This window comes from Macaca mulatta, chromosome 11 (genome assembly GCF_049350105.2).
Source record: "Macaca mulatta isolate MMU2019108-1 chromosome 11, T2T-MMU8v2.0, whole genome shotgun sequence".
In the NCBI taxonomy this organism is placed as follows: Eukaryota; Metazoa; Chordata; class Mammalia; order Primates; family Cercopithecidae; genus Macaca; species Macaca mulatta.
The window spans coordinates 125,218,787-125,237,411 of NC_133416.1; the positions used below are offsets into that span (position 1 = coordinate 125,218,787).

The window sequence follows — 18,625 nt, forward strand, 5'->3', positions numbered from 1 at the left end:
CAGGCATGGTGGCGAGCGCCTGCAATCCCAGCTACTCAGGAGGCTGAGGCACGAGAATTGCTAGAACCCAGGAGGTGGAGGTTGTGGTAAGCTGAGATTGCGCCACTACACTCCCACTTGGGTGACAGAGCGAGACTCCAGCCCAAAACATATATATATATTATATATAAATATATATTATATATATAAGTTTAAATATAAAATATATAATACATAAATATATAATTACTTTTATATATAAAAAGTACTTTTTATATATAAGTACTTTTTATATATAAAAGTACTTTTACACCAACCTAATACACAAAATGAATCATAGATTGTAAATTGTAAAAAAATTAAAATTTTATGAGCAAATAAATTTAAAAGTGATAAATTGGACTTTATTATATTTTACGTTTTGCTCTGCAAACAGCACTGTTAAGAGGGGAGAAAAAACAACCTTCAGAATGGGAGAAAATATTTGCAACTCACATATCTCACAAAGGATTGTATCCAGGACACATAAATAATTCTCAACATTCAATGGTAAGAAAATAAATAATACAATTTTGTCTCATGGGCAAGGGAATTCTCAAAAAGACAAAGCTTATGGTAATGCAGAATCGATCAGTGGTTGCCAGGGGTTAAGAGTAGAAGTATATTGGGGAAGCATGAAAGAAATTGTGTGGGTAAAAGAACTACTCTGTATCCTAAATTGTGGCAGTAGTTACACAAATATATCCAGTAATTAAAGCTCACAGGACTGTACACCCAAAAATAAGTCAAAAATAAAAAAGTACATGATGTATGATTTCATTTATATACAGTTTTTTGCCTAAGAACAGGCAAAATTAATCTATGGTGGAAAAAGAATGAGAAAATTGGTTGATTTGAAGGTAGAGGGAGAATTAGCTACATAATGGTAAATATTCTATATCTTGATGGAGGTTTAGGTTACAGTGGTGTATCCTTTTGCCAAAACTCAGTGAGTATATGCTTAAGATCTGTATGTTTCATTGTTTGTCCATTTTACATCAAAAGAATGAATATTGAACTCTAATGATAAATATACAGACATATACAGACAGAAATGCACTGATGTCTGCTAGCTATTTATTTATTTATTTATTTACTTACTTACTTACTTACTGAGATGGAGTCTCGTTCTGTTGTCCAGGCTGGAGTGCAGTGGGGAGATATCGGCTCACTGCAACCTCCGCCTCCTGGGCTCAAGAGATTCTCCTGCCTCAGCCTCATGAGTAGCTGGAATTACAGGCGCACACCACCATGCCCAGGAAATTTTTTGAATTTTAGGAGAGGCAGGGTTTCACCGTGTTGCCCAAGGTGGTCTCGAACTCCTGAGCTCAGGCAATCCGCCCGCCTTGGCCTTCCAGAATTCTGGGATTACAGGTATGAGCCACAGCGCCCGGCCTGCAGTTTACTTTTAATACATCAAATAAGATAGATTCATGGACAGAGGGATGCATAGATGAATAGATATGTAATAAAGCAAAAAGAGCAAAATGTTAATGGTACCAGGTGGCAGATGCTCACTGTAAAGTACCTTCAACCGCTGTATGTTTGAAATTTTACATAAACGTTGAGGCCAAGCACAGTGGCTCACGCCTGTAATCCTAGACTTTGGGAGGCTGAGGCAAGTGGATCGCTTGAACCCAGAAGCTGGAGACCAGCCTGGTCAACATAGCAAAACTCGTCTCCACAAAACATACAAACAAGAAAAATTAGCCGGGGGTGGCGGTGTGCACCTATAGTCCCAGCAACCTTGGAAGGTTGAGATGGGAGGATCATTCGAGCCTGGGAGGCAGAGGCTGCAGTGAGCCAAAGTCACATCCTAGCCTGGGTGACAGAGCAAGACTCTGTAAAAATAATAATAATAATAATAATAATAATAAAGAAAAAAAGTAAATATATATTGGGGAAAAACAAAAGTATTTAGCATTCACTTCTATTCTCCCGGTACAAGCTATTAGGTAAGCATGAGAGTAATTAAGGAAGGTCCTGCCCACCAGCGGTTCTTCTTGTTTATTTATTTATTTATTGAGACGGAGTCTCACTCTATTGCTCAGGCTGGAGTGCAGTGGTGTGATCTCGGCTCACTGCAAGCTCCACCTTCCCAGTTCACACCAGTCTCCTGCCTCAGCCTCCCCAGTAGCTGGGACTACAGGCGCCCACCACCACACCCGGCTAATTTTTTGTATTTTTAGTAGAGATGGGGTTTCACCATGTTAGCCAGGATGGTCTCAATCTCCTGACCTCGTGATCCACCTGCCTCGGCCTCCCAAAGTGCTGGGATTACAGGCGTGAGCCACTGCGCCCGGCCACAACCAGTGCTTCTTCTAAGAGGGCTTTCTTTGGAGCTGGTGGTAGAAACTCATTCTTGCAGCTTAGGTTTTAAGCATATTTCTTTTTGAGTTTATCACAAAACACTGCTTCTCCAAGTCAGATAAAGATAAAATAAAAACGGTGGCATCTAAACTTGCTTTGCCTCCTGATAAAAACAACATCCCTAAATACCCACTTAACAAGTTCTTTTATACCTATTGGCTTCAGTGCTCAAGTCCAAGCCACCAATCCTGAACAAGGATCACCCCAGTGCCTTTGTGGGTGGGCACACAGAGAAACACTCATGACTATTTCTGATTAGTGTGATACTCTGGGTAGGGGAGGTGGACAGACAAAGGGAAATTCACCATTTCAACAACTCCAGACCGCCCCCCCAGATGGATAAGAATGGAACTCACACAGAGCAGGGGAGAGCAGGGGGATGCTGGCTGCGAAGTTTGAATCAGAGACTCATCAGAGGTCTTTGGGAGTGGCCATCTCTTGTCTCTACCTGGTAGGTTCCAGATCTAGTCTTCTTAAGACTATTTCCTCAACTAAAGGAGGGACTGGCCTCATTCCCTGTTCTCCAGAGAGCAAAATCAAAGGAAGGAGGTTCCCAGGGAGTGAATCCAACTCAACAGAAGGAGGACAATTGTAACCATCACAAGGAGATCAAAAGGCTGCCTTGTCATTCTGCTAAGTGAAATAAGGCAGACAGAGAAAGACAAATACAGTCTGATTTTGTATGTGGAATCTAAAAAAGTCAAACCCATAGAAATAGAGAAGAATGGTGCCTGCCAGGAGCTGGAGGAGAAAATGGGGGAAATATTGGTCAAAGGATACAACCTTTCTGTTATGAGATGAATAAATTCTGGGGATCTAACATGCAACGTGGTGACTAGAGTTAATAATACTATACCGCATACTTAAAATTTGCTGAGGGTAGATCTTAAATGTTCTCATCACACACATACACACACATACACACACACACACACAGCAACTGAGGGGATGAATGTGTTAACTAACTTGACTGTGTGATCATTCCATGATAGATATCAAATCACCATATTGTACACCTTAAATACATGCACTTTGTTACGTATGCTTCAGAAAAGCTGAAAAAAATTTAATTTAAAAAATTGTTAGGGCTGGGAATGGTGGCTCATGCCTGCAATCCCAGCACTTTGGGAAGCCGAGGTGGGCGGATCACCTGAGGCCAAGAGTTCAAGACCAGCCTGACCAACATGGTGAAACCCCGTCTCTACTAAAAATACAAAAATTAGCCTGGTGTGGTGGCGGGTACCTGTAATCCCAGCTACTTGGGAAGGTGAGGCAGGAGAATCGCTTGAACCTGGGAGGTGGAGGCTACAATGAGCCAAGATTGCCCCATCACACACTCCAGCCTGGGCAATAACAAGACTCCGTTTCAAAAAAAAAAAAAAACCTTTGGCAGTGCACAGCGGCTCACACCTGTAATCCCAGTACTTTGGGAGCTGGAGGCAGGAGGATCACCTGAGCTCAAGAGTTCGAGACCAGCCTGGCCAACATGGTGAAACCCCACCTCTACTAAAAATACAAAAATTAGCCAGTCATGGTGGCGCACGCCTGTGATTCCAGCTACTTAGGAGGCTGAGGCAGGAGAATCGCTTGAACCTGGGAGGCAGAGGTCGCTGTGAGCCGAGATTGCACCACTGCACTCCAGCCTGGGCAATGGAGTGAGACTCCATCTCAAAAAAAAAAAAAACTTTTAAAGGCTGCCTTGTGAAAGGACTTGAGCAAACATTTCTCCAAAGAAGGTATACAAATGGCCAACAGGCACACGAAAAGATGTTCAACATCATTAGTCATTAGGGAAACACAAATCAAATGCACAATGAGATACTACTTCATACCCACCAGGAGGGCTATAATTTTAAAAATGAAAAATAACAAAAGTCATGAAGGATGTAGAGGAATTACTGGATTGCTGGTAGGAATGTAAAAGGATTGCAGCCACTGTGGCAAACATTACGGTGGTTCCTCAAAAAATTAAAAATAGCATTACCGTATAACCCCATGATTCCGCCCCTGGGTACACACCAAAAAGAATTGAAAACATGAACTCAAACAGATACTCGTATATCAGTATTGTAGCAGCATTACTTACAATAACCAAAAGGTGAATATAACCTAAAAAATGTTCAACTTGACAGATGAATATACAAAATGCCAACTATGCATACAATGGACCATTATTTAGCCATAAAAATGAATGAAGTGCTGATACATGATGAGCCTTGAAATTGTATGCTAAGTGAGACACAAAATAACAAATATCATATGATTCTACTTACATGAGGTACCTAGAGTATTAAGTTCATAGAGAAAGTAAGATGACAGTTACCATGTACTAGGCCAGAGAATGCGAGTACACGGGAGTTATTGCTTAATGGATACAGAATTTCTGTTTGAAACAATACAAAACCTTTCAGAAGTTGATAGTGGTGATGGTTATACAACATTGTAAGTGTACTTAAGGCCACTGAATTGTACACTTAAAAACAGTTGAAATGGGTGGGGCACAGTGACTCATGCATGTAATTCTCAATGCTGCTTTGGGGATGAGGTGGGAAAATCACCTGAGCCTAGGAGTTTGAGACTGGCATGGGCTAGATGGCAAGACCCAGCCTCTACAAAAAATATTTAAAAATTAACTAGGCATGGTGGCATACACCTGTAGTCCCAGCTACTCAGGAGGTTGAGGCAGGACAATCACCTGAATGCCGAAGTTTAAGGCTCCAGCAAGCTGTGATCACGCCACTGCACTCCAGCCTGAGCAACAGAGCAAGACCCTGTCTCAAAAAAAAAAAAAAAAAAAAAGTTAAAATGGTAAATTTTATGTATATTTTCCATGACAAAAAATTGATTTTAAAAAATCATTTAGGGTGAGCCTGATGAGGTAGCACTCACCCTAAATCTGGACACTGGGCAAAGATGGGGCTGGACAACCTCTGAATGTTCCCCCTACCTTTACAGATGTGCTTTTCAGATGCTCAGACATCAGAGTTTTTAACTCTTCACCATGCAAGCTTAAGACAAGTACAGAAGTTGCAAGGCCCAACTCCATACTTCGTTATCCAACTTAGAGTTAGGATGAGCATGCGGTTTAAAGACTAAGGCCTGCTAGCCACTTATGGGAGGTGCGTCATCTGTGGGCAAATTCAGAGATCCAGATGGAATGTCAGGAATCTTGTTCCTTCTGTCACCTGCAGCCTAGTGGGTGTGCCACTATGCTATAAAGGCCTTCTATGGGTTTCTTCTTCTCACACACTGGGGGCTTAGCTAACATTTACTGAATAAATGAATGATACTGCAAGGACGGTATCTCCCCAGATGGCAATGCAGAGCTCAGCACCACACAGGGCTGAAGCACCCTCAGCTCCCTCCTGCAAATCTACAGCGGGGATGATCATCAAAAATTCCAAAATCAAGACTTATTAAGAATTTGCAGCCAGGCACAGTGGCTCACATCTATAATCCCAGCACTTTGGGAGGCCAAGGCAGGTTGATCACTTGAGGTCAGGAGTTCGAGACCAGCCTGGCTAACATGGTGAAACCCCATCTCTACTAAAAATACAAAGAATTAGCTGGGTGTGGTAGCATGCGCTTGCAATCCCAGCTACTGGGGAGGCTGCTACAGGAGAATCGCTTGAACCCAGTACATGGAGGTTGCAGTGAGCTGAGATTGCACCACTGCACTCCAGCCTGGGCAAGAGAGCGAGACCCTGTCTCAAGAAAAAAAAAAAAATTGCCGTGTGACAGGCACTCGGCTCTACCCAGCTCCTGAATGCGTGATTCCATTTAATCACATAACAACCTCATGTAAAATGATCATTTTGTTTCATTTGAGGCAGGATCTCATTCTGTTGCCCAGGATGGAATGCACTGGCATGATCATGGCTCACTGCAGCCTCAATCTCCCTGGGCTCAAGTGATCCTCCCACCTCAGCCTCCCAGGTAGCTGGGACCACAGGCATGCACCACCACACTCGGCTAATTTTTTTATTTTTTGTAGAGACGCTATCTCCCTATGTTTCTCAGTCTGATCTCAAACTCCTGAGTTCAAGCAATCTTCCTGCTTTGGCCTCCTAAAGTGCTGGGATTACTGGTGTGAGCCACAATCCTGATTTTATAAACAAGGAAACTGAGGCTTGGAAAGGAGAGATCATTTGGCACAGGGTTACTTAGCTAGTTAAGTCCTGAACCAAACTGGAACCCAAACAATCTCACCTCAGAGCTCAAGCCCTACTAACTGCTAGTCTATATTGCTTAAAGCACCCATTTGAATTTGCAGGGAGTCAAGTTATTATTTCTGAGTCTTGATCTCACTTTTCTGGTTCAGGAAAATCAAACACATCCATCTTTGGAATGCATCCACTGCTTTCATCAATGGCTGCCTGGTAACTCTCGGGGGATCAGATTTTCAGTCCTCATCAAGACCAAGATTTCTATTATGGCAAAACAGAGAAATCGCTTCAGTGCTCAAAAACAGCTCTGTTCCACAGCAATATACAGTGAGCCACTCTTGTAATTTAACATTTTCTAGTAGCCTCCGGGGAAAAGAAAAGGAAAGCGCATACAGGTGAAATTAATTTTAATATATTTTATTTAACCCAGTATATCTAAAATACTATCATTTTAATATGTTAGTATAAATATTATCAAGGCTGGGCATGGTGGGTGATGCCTGTAATCGCAGAACTCTGGGAGGCCAAGGCCGGAGGGCTGCTTGAGCCCAGGAGTTCGAGACCAGACTGGGCAACATAGCAAGACTCTCATCTCTACAAAAAATTAAAAATTAGCCAGGTGTGGTGGCATGTACCTGTAGTCCCAGTCGCTTGGGAGGCTGAGGTGGGAGGATTGCTTGAGCTCAGGTGGCCAAGGGTGCAGTGAGCCGTGATTGCACCGCTGCACTCCAGCCTGGGTGACAGAGCGAGACTTTGTCTTGCTAAAAAATTTCTTTTTTTAAAAAGAGAAAAGAGAAATTATCAATGCAATATTTTACTTTTTTTTCCTTCATACTAAGAGTTTGGGCTGGGGGGGTGGCTCATGCCTGTAATCCCAGCACTTTGGGAGGCGAAGGCAGGAGGATCACATGAGCTTGGGAGTTCAAGGCCAGCCTGGGCAGCACAGTGAGACCCCATCTCTTTTAAAACATACATTTAATTTTAAAAAAAAGCATTTGGAATCTGGTGTGTATTTGACACTAACAGCACATTTCAACTAGGACTCACCGTCTTTCCATTGGTCAATGGCCACATGTAGCAAGTGGCTACTACACTGGACAGCTCAGGTCTAAAATATCTCCCTCTCTTTATCTCATCCTCCCATCTCTATGAATGCCCTACTTTGTTTCTATCAGTCCTCTGTTTCTCTCAAATAATTGTCATCCACAATAGTCACCAAAGAAAGCATTTTAGCGACAGAGTAAGTATTCCATCATCGTGACTGTCATTAATCCTATGGCTGCCACCTCTAATCACATCATTACCATTAACGTCTACACTTCCCCATTGCCCTCCATTTATCCTCATCTTTCTTTCTTCTCTTCCGGATCATTTCACCTTTGGGGAGTCCACAGGAGAGCAGTAAACCTCCGTCTCTTCCTGTGTCCGCGGCTGCCTTAGTCAGTCAGTTTGGGTCAAATTGGTGACTCTAAACCTCAATAAACCTGCCTGTAAAGGAGCAACCACCACGGTTGTGGTCACGACCCACTGGAAAGACATTCCAAGCATCACAGAAGCCCTGCTGAAGAAAATCATTCTACTTTTTCACTTTCTTCTCCTATTTTTGTCCCTCTTCCCTTCCCATCCTTCAGCTTCTCCATCCTCCTTCCTAGCCGCCATGTGTCTGCTGTCCTCCTCAGCCTCTCAACACCTCCCCTGTCCCCACACCCAGAGCAGCACACGGTGGGCAAGAAGGAAGGCCAGGCCCTATCCCTCTTCCCAACAGTTGGGACCCCATGGGTAGAAGCCCAGGAAATGATCCATTCTCTGGGGGTGGGAAGACTTCCTAGTTTTCTACCTATTGAAAGGTAATGGATTACAAACTCCCTGCTAGAATCCACTTCCGAAACCCAGAGGGAGGAGTGAACCCTTCAGACGTAACATTTATCGTGCGTTAGAATTGTGAGTTACACACACACACACACACACACACACACACACACACACACCCTTTTATGAACACAAGGCAAAAGGAAAAGGCCAGGTCCTCACAGGCTGATTTTTTTTTTTTTTTTTTTTTTTTTTTTTTTTAAAGACCAAGTCTCACTCTGTTGCCCAGACTGGAGGAGTACAGTGACGCAATCTCGGCTCGCTGAAACCTGCACCTCCTGGGTTCAAATGATTCTCTTGCCTCAGCCTCCCAGTAGCTGGGATTACAGGCGTGTGCCACCACGCCAGCTAATTTTTTTGTATTTTTAGTAGAGATGGGGTTTCGCCATGTTGGCCAAGCTGTTCGTTAACTCCTGACCTCAAGTGATCTGCCTGCCTTGACCTCCCAAAGTCCTGGGATTACAGGCGTGAGCCACTGCATCCAGCCGAGGTTGACCATTTTGTGCAGAAAACCAAGCATTCCCCATTACCCCAGGTACCCAGGCCCCACCCAGTTAAAAACAGTAAAGATCACATTCTGACCTGAGACAAAAGCCTCCTTAACCCTGAGCTCTTAGACATCAAAACACTCACACTCAAAAAATAAAATAAAATATACACCTGTGCTGAGGGTATGGGGAAATGAACCCTTTCCAACACTGCTGGTGAAGGGCAACTTGGCAAAACCTGTGGAAAGTCCTAAACTTTTGCATATCCTTTGATCCAGCAGTTCCATTTCTAGGAGCTGAAAATAAGAATTAGCCACAAGGAATCCACTGTGGCATTGTTATAAAAACATAAAAGTATGAACATAAGCACATGACAATAGAATTTTGGTTAAAGAAATGATGGTGGCTGGGCACGGTGGCTCACACCTGTAATCCCAGCAATTTGGAGGCCTAAGCAGGCAGATCACTTGAGGTGAGGAGTTCAAGACCAGCCTGACCAACATGGTGAAACTCCATCTCTACTAAAAATACAAAAATTAGCTGGGTGTGGTGGCACGTGCCTGTAATCCCAGCTACTCAGGAGGCTGAGGCACAAGAATTGCTTGAGTCCGGGAGACAGAGGTTGCAGTGAGCAGAGATCACACCACTGCACTCCAGCCTGGGCAACAGAGTGAGACTCTGTCTCAAAATAAAATAAAGTGAGAAATGATGGGGCATCCGTGTCATACTATACAGCCATTACAAATAATACTTTATACAGATATACAGAAAAAATAAGAACTAGTGTTGAATAAACCAGTAGAGTGATTATAGTAAACAATAATATATTGTATGTTTCAAAATAGCTAGAAGAGAATAATCTGAATGTTCTCAGTATAAAGAAAAGATAAACATTTAAAGTTACCCAGATTCGATTCTTATACATTATATGAATGTATTTAAATATCACATGTACCCTGAAAATATGTACATTATGTACTAATTAAACAATAATAATACTTTAATAATTTGAAAAATTGGTTCACGGCCTATTAAGTGAACTTCGTATCTCTGGCCTTTCTCAGAGCTCCACGTTCACACATCCAGCTGTCTACCTGACAAATGTAGCATGTCAAACAGAACTTGACTGTCAAACCCAATCTATCCCACTTCCAGTCTTCACATTTCAAACAAGGGGACTCCCATTCTCCTAGCACTTGAACCAAACACCTAGGAATAATCTTTGATTCTTGATTTTCCCTCACCGTCACATCAGATCCATCAGCACCGTCCACATACTTGACCTTCTGAATCCAACCACCTGCCCCGTCCACCCCAAAACAATCATACCAGTCAAAAGCACAGTCATTGAGGGCTTGGACTTCCACAGTCACTACCAACCTGTCTCCCTGCTCTTATGCCTACCTCCTACAGTCTGTTTACCCGGCAGCAATCAGAAGATCATTTAAAAACATAACCCCTGGTTCAAAGGGCTTCTATCACAGTTAGAACAAAAATCCAAGGCTGGGCATGATGGCTCACACCTGTAATCCCAGCACTTTGGGAGGCTGAGGCATGAGCATCACTTGAGCCCAGGACTTGGAGACCAGCCTGAGCAACATAGGGAGACCCCATCTCTACAAAAAATTTTAAAATGTAGCCAGCCATGGTGATGCACATCTGCAGTCCCAGCTACTCGGGAGGCTGAAGTGGGAGGAAGGACTGAGCCTGGGAGGTCGAGGCTTCAGTGAGCCATGATGGTGCCACTGCACTGCAAACTGGGTGACAGAGTGAGATCCTGTCTCAAAAGAAAAAAAAAAAAAAAAAAAAAAAAAAAACTTCAAGTACCTTAGTGTCTTAGCAAAGCCCCCGATGACCAGCTTCTGTCTCCCACTCTGTCCCTCCTCATCCCTTCCCTGCCCACTCCCTGCATTCCAACCACAGTGGACACCTTGGGATTCCAACAGCATGCCAAGCATGTTCCCACCGAAGAAGTTTGCATCTGCTGTTCCCTCTGCCTGGCACACTCTTCCCCCAAATATTTCATGGCTTGCTTCCTGGAGTTAGCAAAATCTCCATGAAGGAGCCTTTGCTGATCATCCCATATCTTTCCCTTGCTCTCCTATGCTCTTTTTGTTTTGGTTAATTTTCATGGCTGTGGTATATCGTGACATTGGATTGTTCACTAGCACCCCAGTAAACCACACCTCCTGGAATCCATAGCCACGGTGACTCTGGGCTTATCTATGTAACATGCTCTGGCGAAGAGGGCATTAGCAAAGGTTGCAGAACCGAGGCTTAGGAAGGGCTTGTGCACTGAGGCCTGTCCTCTGGGAACGCCATTGCTGCCACCATGTAAGAAACCCGGGCTATCCTGCCAGAAAAGCCATTGGGGGAGCAGAGAAGTGAGGCACTGCAGCCAACCACCAGCCATGTGAGCAGGGCCATATGGGACTCTCCAGCCACAGTCAGGCCATCAGATGAACACAACCACAAGTGAGTGAGGCAAGACCTGCAGAACTGGCCAGCTAAGTCCATACCTGACTGCAGGCACCTGAGCAAATGATGATTGTTTTAAACTACTAAGTTTTGAGGTGGCTTGTTCTCTAGCAATACATAACTGATATGACAGCTTATCATTAGCTGTGGCAGAGACTACTAGCTATTCAGCAAACACTATTTTCTTTTTCTTTCTTTCTTTTTTTTTTTTTTTAAGACAGGTTCTGACTCTGTCACCGAGGCTGGAGTGCAGTGGTACAGTCTCGGCTCACTGCAACCTCCGCCTTCTAGGCTCCAACCATCCTCCCACCTCAGCCTTCCGAGTAGCTGGGACTATAGGCACGTGCCACCACACCTAATTTTTGTATTTTGGTAGATATGGGGCTTCACCACATTGTCTAGGCTGGTCTCGAACTCCTGGGTTCAAGCAACCATCCTACCTTGGAATCCCAAAGTGCCAGGATTATAGGCGTGACCCACCACACCAGCCTATTCTCTCTTCTTCCTGAGCTCACAGCTAAACTTCATTCTCCACCTTCTTTGCAGTGCTGTGACTGAATGCTCGCTAAGGAAATGCAAGCATAAGGGAATGCACTGATGAGGGCAACTTTGGGAAATAAGGCTTTGTCTTCTCTGCACTTTCTCCCCCTTCTAGATGCACCAATGATAATGCTGCAGAGGGGAAGGGGTCTGGAGCATGAGAGAATGGCCCGCCACCTGCCAACCAAGAACACCCTCCTTGGACTGTTTAGCGAACAAGAAAAAGACATTTAGGGGTCTATTTCTTATAGTCTGTCCTAATAAATACACTAACTTAGAAGCTTCTCCAACCAAGATGGGAGTCTATTTCCCCATCCTCTATACCCAGACTGGCCACGGGACTTACATTATCTCACAACTCCAATGGAAGTAACATTCTGCGATTTCCAAATACTAAGACGCCTTGCCACTTTCCCTCTCGCTCTCTAGGAATACTAGAGACCTGTAAGAAACCCAAGCTATCACACCACCAGGCCGCAGGGAGAGAAAGTCTCAGCTTTCCTATCCTCCCCTTCCTCCAGCTAAATGTGGCCACACGAGTGGAGCTCAGGCAACACCAGCAGAACCCTCCCGCCAAGCCCAACCCACAGAATCATGAAAATAATAAATTGTTGTCTTAAGCCCAAAGTTTTCCAAACAAAATTAAGTTTAAAGATCGTGGCCGGGCGCGGTGGCTCAAGCCTGTAATCCCAGCACTTTGGGAGGCCGAGGCGGGCGGATCACAAGGTCAGGAGATCGAGACCATCCTGGCTAATCTGGTGAAACCCCGTCTCTACTAAAAAATACAAAAAACTAGCCGGGCGAGGTGGCGGGCGCCTGTAGTCCCAGCTACTCTGGAGGCTGAGGCAGGAGAATGGCGTGAACCCAGGAGGCGGAGCTTGCAGTGAGCTGAGATCCCGCCACTGCACTCCAGCCTGGGCAACAGAGTGAGACTCCGTCTCAAAAAAAAAAAAAAAAAAGATCGTTCATGACACAGCAACAGAAAATTGAGATGGAATATATGAAGAGCAAAAAAACAACAGGAGGCCAGGCGTGGTTATTACACCTGTAATCCCAGCACTTTGGGAGGCCAAGACAAGAGGGTGGCTTGAAGCTAGGAGTTTAAGACCAGCCTGGGCAACAAAGCAGGACACTGTCTCTATAAAACAAATTTTAAATTAGCTGGGTGCAGTGACATATGCCTGTAGTCTCAGCTACCCAGGAGGCTGAGACAGGAGGATCGCTTGAGCCCAGAAGTTCAAGGCTGCAGTGAGCTATGATCGCACCACTGTACTCCAACCTGGGTGACAGAGCAAGACCCTGTCTCTAAAAAACAAAAAGCTACGATACCCTTGCTATACAAGGAGATTCCATACTTGTCCAACCCTAACTCCTAATATTTTTTTCCCCTTACAATTTAACTAAAACAGAATCCAGCTCAGAACTACTTCTACTTGGCTAGTACTCTCCCATTCTAGTGTCACTTGCTCACGTTAGGGTGGTCTCTCTTTCAGAGTTTTTCCCCTCCCATCCGTCCTAGAGTCTAGGGATTAGCAAGCTACAGCCCATGGGCCTAATATGACTCATCACCTGGGTTTGGTTTGGTTTTGTTTTTTGGTGTTTTGTTTTGCTTTTTGTTTTTGAGATGGAGTCTTCCTCTGTCACCCAAGTTGGAGTGCAGTGGCGCAGTCTTGGTTCACTGCAACCTCCATCTCCCGGGTTCAAGTGATTCTCCTGCCTCAGCCTCCCGAGTAGTTGGGATTACAGGCACCTGCTGCCATGCCCCACTAATTTTTGTATATTTAGTAGAGACGGAGTTTTGCCATGTTGGCCAGGCTAGTCTTGAACTCCTGATCTCAAGTGATCCACTCACCTCAGCCTCCCAAAGTGCTGGGATTACAGGCATGAGCCACTGTGACTGGCCACCATCACCTGTTTTTGTAAGGCCCAGAAACTACAGTTTGTACAACTATGAATATAAAAAAAAACAAAAGAAAAATATTCATGACATGCAAAAAGTATATCAATTTCAAGTTTCAGGGTCCATAAATAAAGTTTTATTAGAAAACTGCCTCCCCCCAGGTTGGGCTTGATGGTTCACACCTATAATCCCAGCACTTTGGGAGGCTGAGGTGGGCGGATCACTGGAGGTTGGGAGTTTGAGACCAGCCTGGCCAATAGGCTGGTCTGAAACCCCGTCTCTACTAAAAATACAAAAATTAGCCAGATGTGATGGCGCAGGCCTGTAATCCCAGCTACTCAGGAGGCCAAGACAAGAGAATCTCTTGAACCTGGGACGCAGAGGTTGCAATGAGCCAAGATTACACCTCTGCACTCCAGCGTGAGCAACAGAACGAGACTCTGTCTCGGAAGAAAAAGAAAACTGCCCCACCCATTCATGTATGTACCGCCCATGGTTGCTGCATGCTGCAGCACAGAGTCGGGTAGCTTTGATGAAAATTGCAGGGTTCACAAAGCCTGAACTCTTTACCATCTGTCCCTTTCCAGAAAAAGTTTGCCAGCCCCTGCTGTAGGCTGCCATCCAAGGCAGGTGAATCGCTTGAGCCCAGGAGTTCAAGACCAGCTGGGGCAACATAGCAAAACCTTGTCTCTATTTTAAAAAATGCAAAAACTTAGCCAAGCATGGTGGTGCATACCTGTAATCCCAGCTACTCAAGTGGCTGAGGCAGGAGGATCACTTGAGCCCTGGAGATCAAGGTTGCAGTAAGCCATGATTGCGCCACTGCACTCCAGCCTGAGTTACAGAAGGAGACCCTGCCTCAGAAAAACAAAAAAGCTTATACTTTTCTATTATATTCATTCCAAAAGCTTTGAAGACTTCTATCTCCTTCCGCAAAGGGATGAAACTTTGTTGGTCTGACTCTCTAATCTTTAGTTGGATCCCAGAAGTTAGTGGCCTAAATTCATTTCCTATGACAGGCTACCAGGTACCCTCCATTCTGGGCAAAATGGTCTCTAGGCTGCCCCCATGATGGCATTCAAATACCTTCATCTGGTTCGTTGTCCTTGTCCAGCAAGCTCTCCCCTTTTGCTGCAATCTAAACCCTCCTCATCCTTCACTCCAAATCCCCATCTCCCCAACCAAGAAGGTTTCCCTGCTTTGCCAAATGTTTTCCCAGGTGTATTCTATGGAACAAAAATCCCAAGAGAAATCCTTGGGCGGGGTGGGGTGGCTCACACCTGAACTTTGGGACCTCTAGGCGGGCAGATCACCGGAGGTCAGGAGTTCAAGACCAAACTGGCCAACAAGACAAAAGCCCGTCTCTACTAAAAATACAAAAATTACCTGGGCGTGGTGGTGTGCATCTGTAATCCCAGCTATTTGGGAGGCTGAGGCAGGAGAATCACTGGAACCCAGGAGGCGGAGGCTGTAGTGAGCCGAGATCGCGCCATGCACTCCAGCCTGGGTAACAGAGCAAGACTCCATTCTATCCTCTCTTGGAGGCCTAATACACATAGGTAGCATATTAAAGGCTCTGAGCAGTCCTGCATTAAAGATGCCTGTTTCCCTTTGCTTAGTTCAACTCTTCCCAAACTTATTAACCATAGAATTTGTTTTGTCCACAGAACACTTATTAACTACCAGCATTAAGTACAGTGCCTGGATGTCAGCATTTGTTGAAAGAATGAAAAATGCTAACATCCCAGATTTAGGGTTCTACAGAACATACTTTGGAAATGTTATTCAAGCTCCTCCTCCTGTCTCTCTAATCTGAACTGCTCCCTTCCGTGCCATCTAGTCAACACCATCTAATGCCAATCGTTATCATCATCACAGCTGTCATTCATTAACACCTGCAGCCACTCTGTTCCAGATAGTGCTAGACCCTTGAAAACATTATCTCTTTCGATCCTTATAACCACCCTCTGAAGCAGGGAATATTATTTAATTATTGCTGTTTTGCCAAAAACTTAAAACTATAAATCAGAAAACTTAAATCACTAGCCCAAGATAAAGTAAAAAGAAAAGATAGAATTTACAACTATATCAGTCTGACTCAAAGTTCAATGAACTTTCTTTTCCACCAAAATATCTTCTGATAATGTGCCATGGCTGCCATCGCTGGCTGTCCACTTACTTAATATCTACCTGTGCCTCCTTCCACACTAGCAGAGCCCTGATTTTGCATGGAGTGGCAACATGTCATTTCAGGCAATGGATCATGATCCATCTAAGCCGATCGTGGTGGTGTTCCCACTTCCCCACCTCCCGGGCTCCCTTGCAGCTAGGACTCAGTTCTGGCCAAGAAGATATAATCAAATCATCTGCAAGGTGAGGAGGAAGAGATGTCCTGGGGAACCCTTTATTCCTTCACACTCACCAGGTCCTCCTCTTTGCTACCTTGAACCCAGATGTAATTGCTGAAGCTGCAGGAACCATCTTGCAACCACAAGAGAAAAGCCATGAGAATTCCCAAAGACATCAGCCCTGGTATTACTGACCTACTGAGCCAACCGAAGCAGCTATATGTCTCCAGAATTCTTGTTACATGAAGAGAAACCATTATTTGCCTTACCGCTGTGACTGGGTTTTCCATTTCATGCAGCTGAACAAAAACAGGCCTAATGGGCCCACACGTTGTCCCCCATATTATTTACCACTTGGACTTTATCATTATTTCACATACACATTATTCTGTCATCAAGTATGCGTCCTGAAGGCCAAGTCCACCTTGCGTATTTTTGTGTCTACAGAAGTGTATACATGCTATTAAATGCTGTTCATTATCACCCTTTTCAGGGATCATCTATTCAATTTATTACTTGCATTCGTGTTAGCAAGCAGTGAGTTTTCACCATTAAATAGCTGAAATATCATATCTTTCTCCTAATGGATTAGCATCTCAAAGTGTCCATTTGAAAACATGTGTCAGAAATACCTGGACTGTTTATTACACGCAGATTTCTTGGCCCTCTCGCTAAACCCAGCTAAATTAGAATCTCTAGGGTTAGAGAAGCTGAGAATCTGCATTTTAACAAGCACCCTCATATGGTTCTGATATACAAAATTAGAAAATTCCGTGCACCCAAATGTTAGGATTGGCTGGACTCGTCTGGACCCTGAGTTACCAGCCCCTCTGCAGGGACCCTCCCTAACCCTACAAATCTGGGAAATAGAAATTGGAATCATTGCTCAAGACCATTCCCTGGGCAAGATGGATGAAAGTGGTTGGCATGCTCTGTAGCATACTGGGACCAGGGAACTGAAAACAGATGCATTTCCTACAACTGCAACTCCCCCATAGCCATCCTACCAGTGCCTCCATCCCCCCAGTTTAAAAGGAAAACCACTATGCAGAAAGAAGGCAATGCCCACTGCGGCACATCACCATCCAGGAAGCTATCAGAGGATGGAGCATGTTTGAAACAGAAAAAAAAAAAAAAGAAAAAGAAAACTTCGAAGAAACTTACACAGGAATACACAAACTAGCATTTGGGACTCCTGACTCAGAGGAACAGAAGAGAGCTCCGATGGCTTTTTGGGGGTTATTTATTGACTGCATGCAGGTCTGAAGAGTCTGCTCTTGGGTAATGTTCAGGCAGAGACAGAAGGCTGGATCCTACACTTTTTCTTCCAACAGCAGAGCTCTGGCCTCACCTGCTCTCCCAAGCTCCAGGAAAGGCAATACCTGTGCCTCCCAACACAATTCCCACTCTCCCGATACACCTTGACATTGATCTTATTTCGTCTCTGAGGATCACATTTCCAGATGACAGGTGCACACAGACATGCATCCTAGGGTAGCAAACAGCATCCTCTCTCTATCTCTCTCTCTCTCTCTCTCTCTCTCTCTCCTTTTGAAGGGATGACCTCCTGCATGTTGACATCCAGCCAAATTTAAAATCACGGAAGAAAAAGAAAGACCCAAAGTGAATCCAAGAAAAGCACCTATCCAGGCTAGAACAGGGGCAGGAGGGCTACAAGATTCACTAGGGACTGACGAGTTCAGGCCTTGGGAACTCATGTGCCAGAAGCAAGATGAACGTCTCAGTACTGCTCATGCCCACTCCACCACAGGGGGAACCCCTTTTCTCCCAGCCCCACTGCCCCCACCCTTGGTGGATGCCAGCTAATGGAAGTTCCGAAATTTAATCAACCCATGTGTATAGCTGGGTTGGTTTGAGAGAAGGAAGTGAGTTGAACCCTTCAAACATTTTGAACAATGCAGATGTCCAATGATCTCATGAACACCAGGCATTTGGCAGTTCCTAAGGCTCTTTAAACCTTCCTCCTTTGACCAAATGGCCTTCAGAAAAAACTAATTTCTGCCATCTTCTTTCTGAGTAACTTTGCATCCATCCCTCATCCCATCCCACTCCCCCAAAAAACTGTTTCAAACTCCCCCTCAAGTTCTGCCGGAGAGAATGTTACAAGAAGCCAAGGAGAACTCCTCCTCCCCGACCCCTTTCCTCTTTCCTCGCAGCCCCACTGAGATTCAGGAGTATTCTCCTACACCACCTATGTGTGCTGATTGAGGCATATTTTTTTTTCCTTTTATACGTTTTAGGCCTGCAACAGCTCACTGCATCAAAACGATTGGATTGGAAATGGGTAGCTCCATAGGGCTTTTTTTTCATGCATCTTGCCTCCTGACATGTATATCACTGATTTAAAAAAAAAAAAAAAAATCTAAGGAGCAAAAGGAGGGCGGGGAAGAAGGCCAAGAGAAGAAGAGGTCTACAATGACAGGCGGC

The 18,625-nt window shown here is 44.6% G+C and overlaps 1 protein-coding gene across 3 annotated transcripts in view; it reads right to left on the minus strand.

Annotated features, from left to right (window-relative positions):
• The window catches only part of KSR2 (kinase suppressor of ras 2), a 508,355-nt gene that overhangs the window by 488,366 nt on the left and 1,364 nt on the right, over positions 1-18,625 (minus strand). The window lies entirely within an intron of this gene.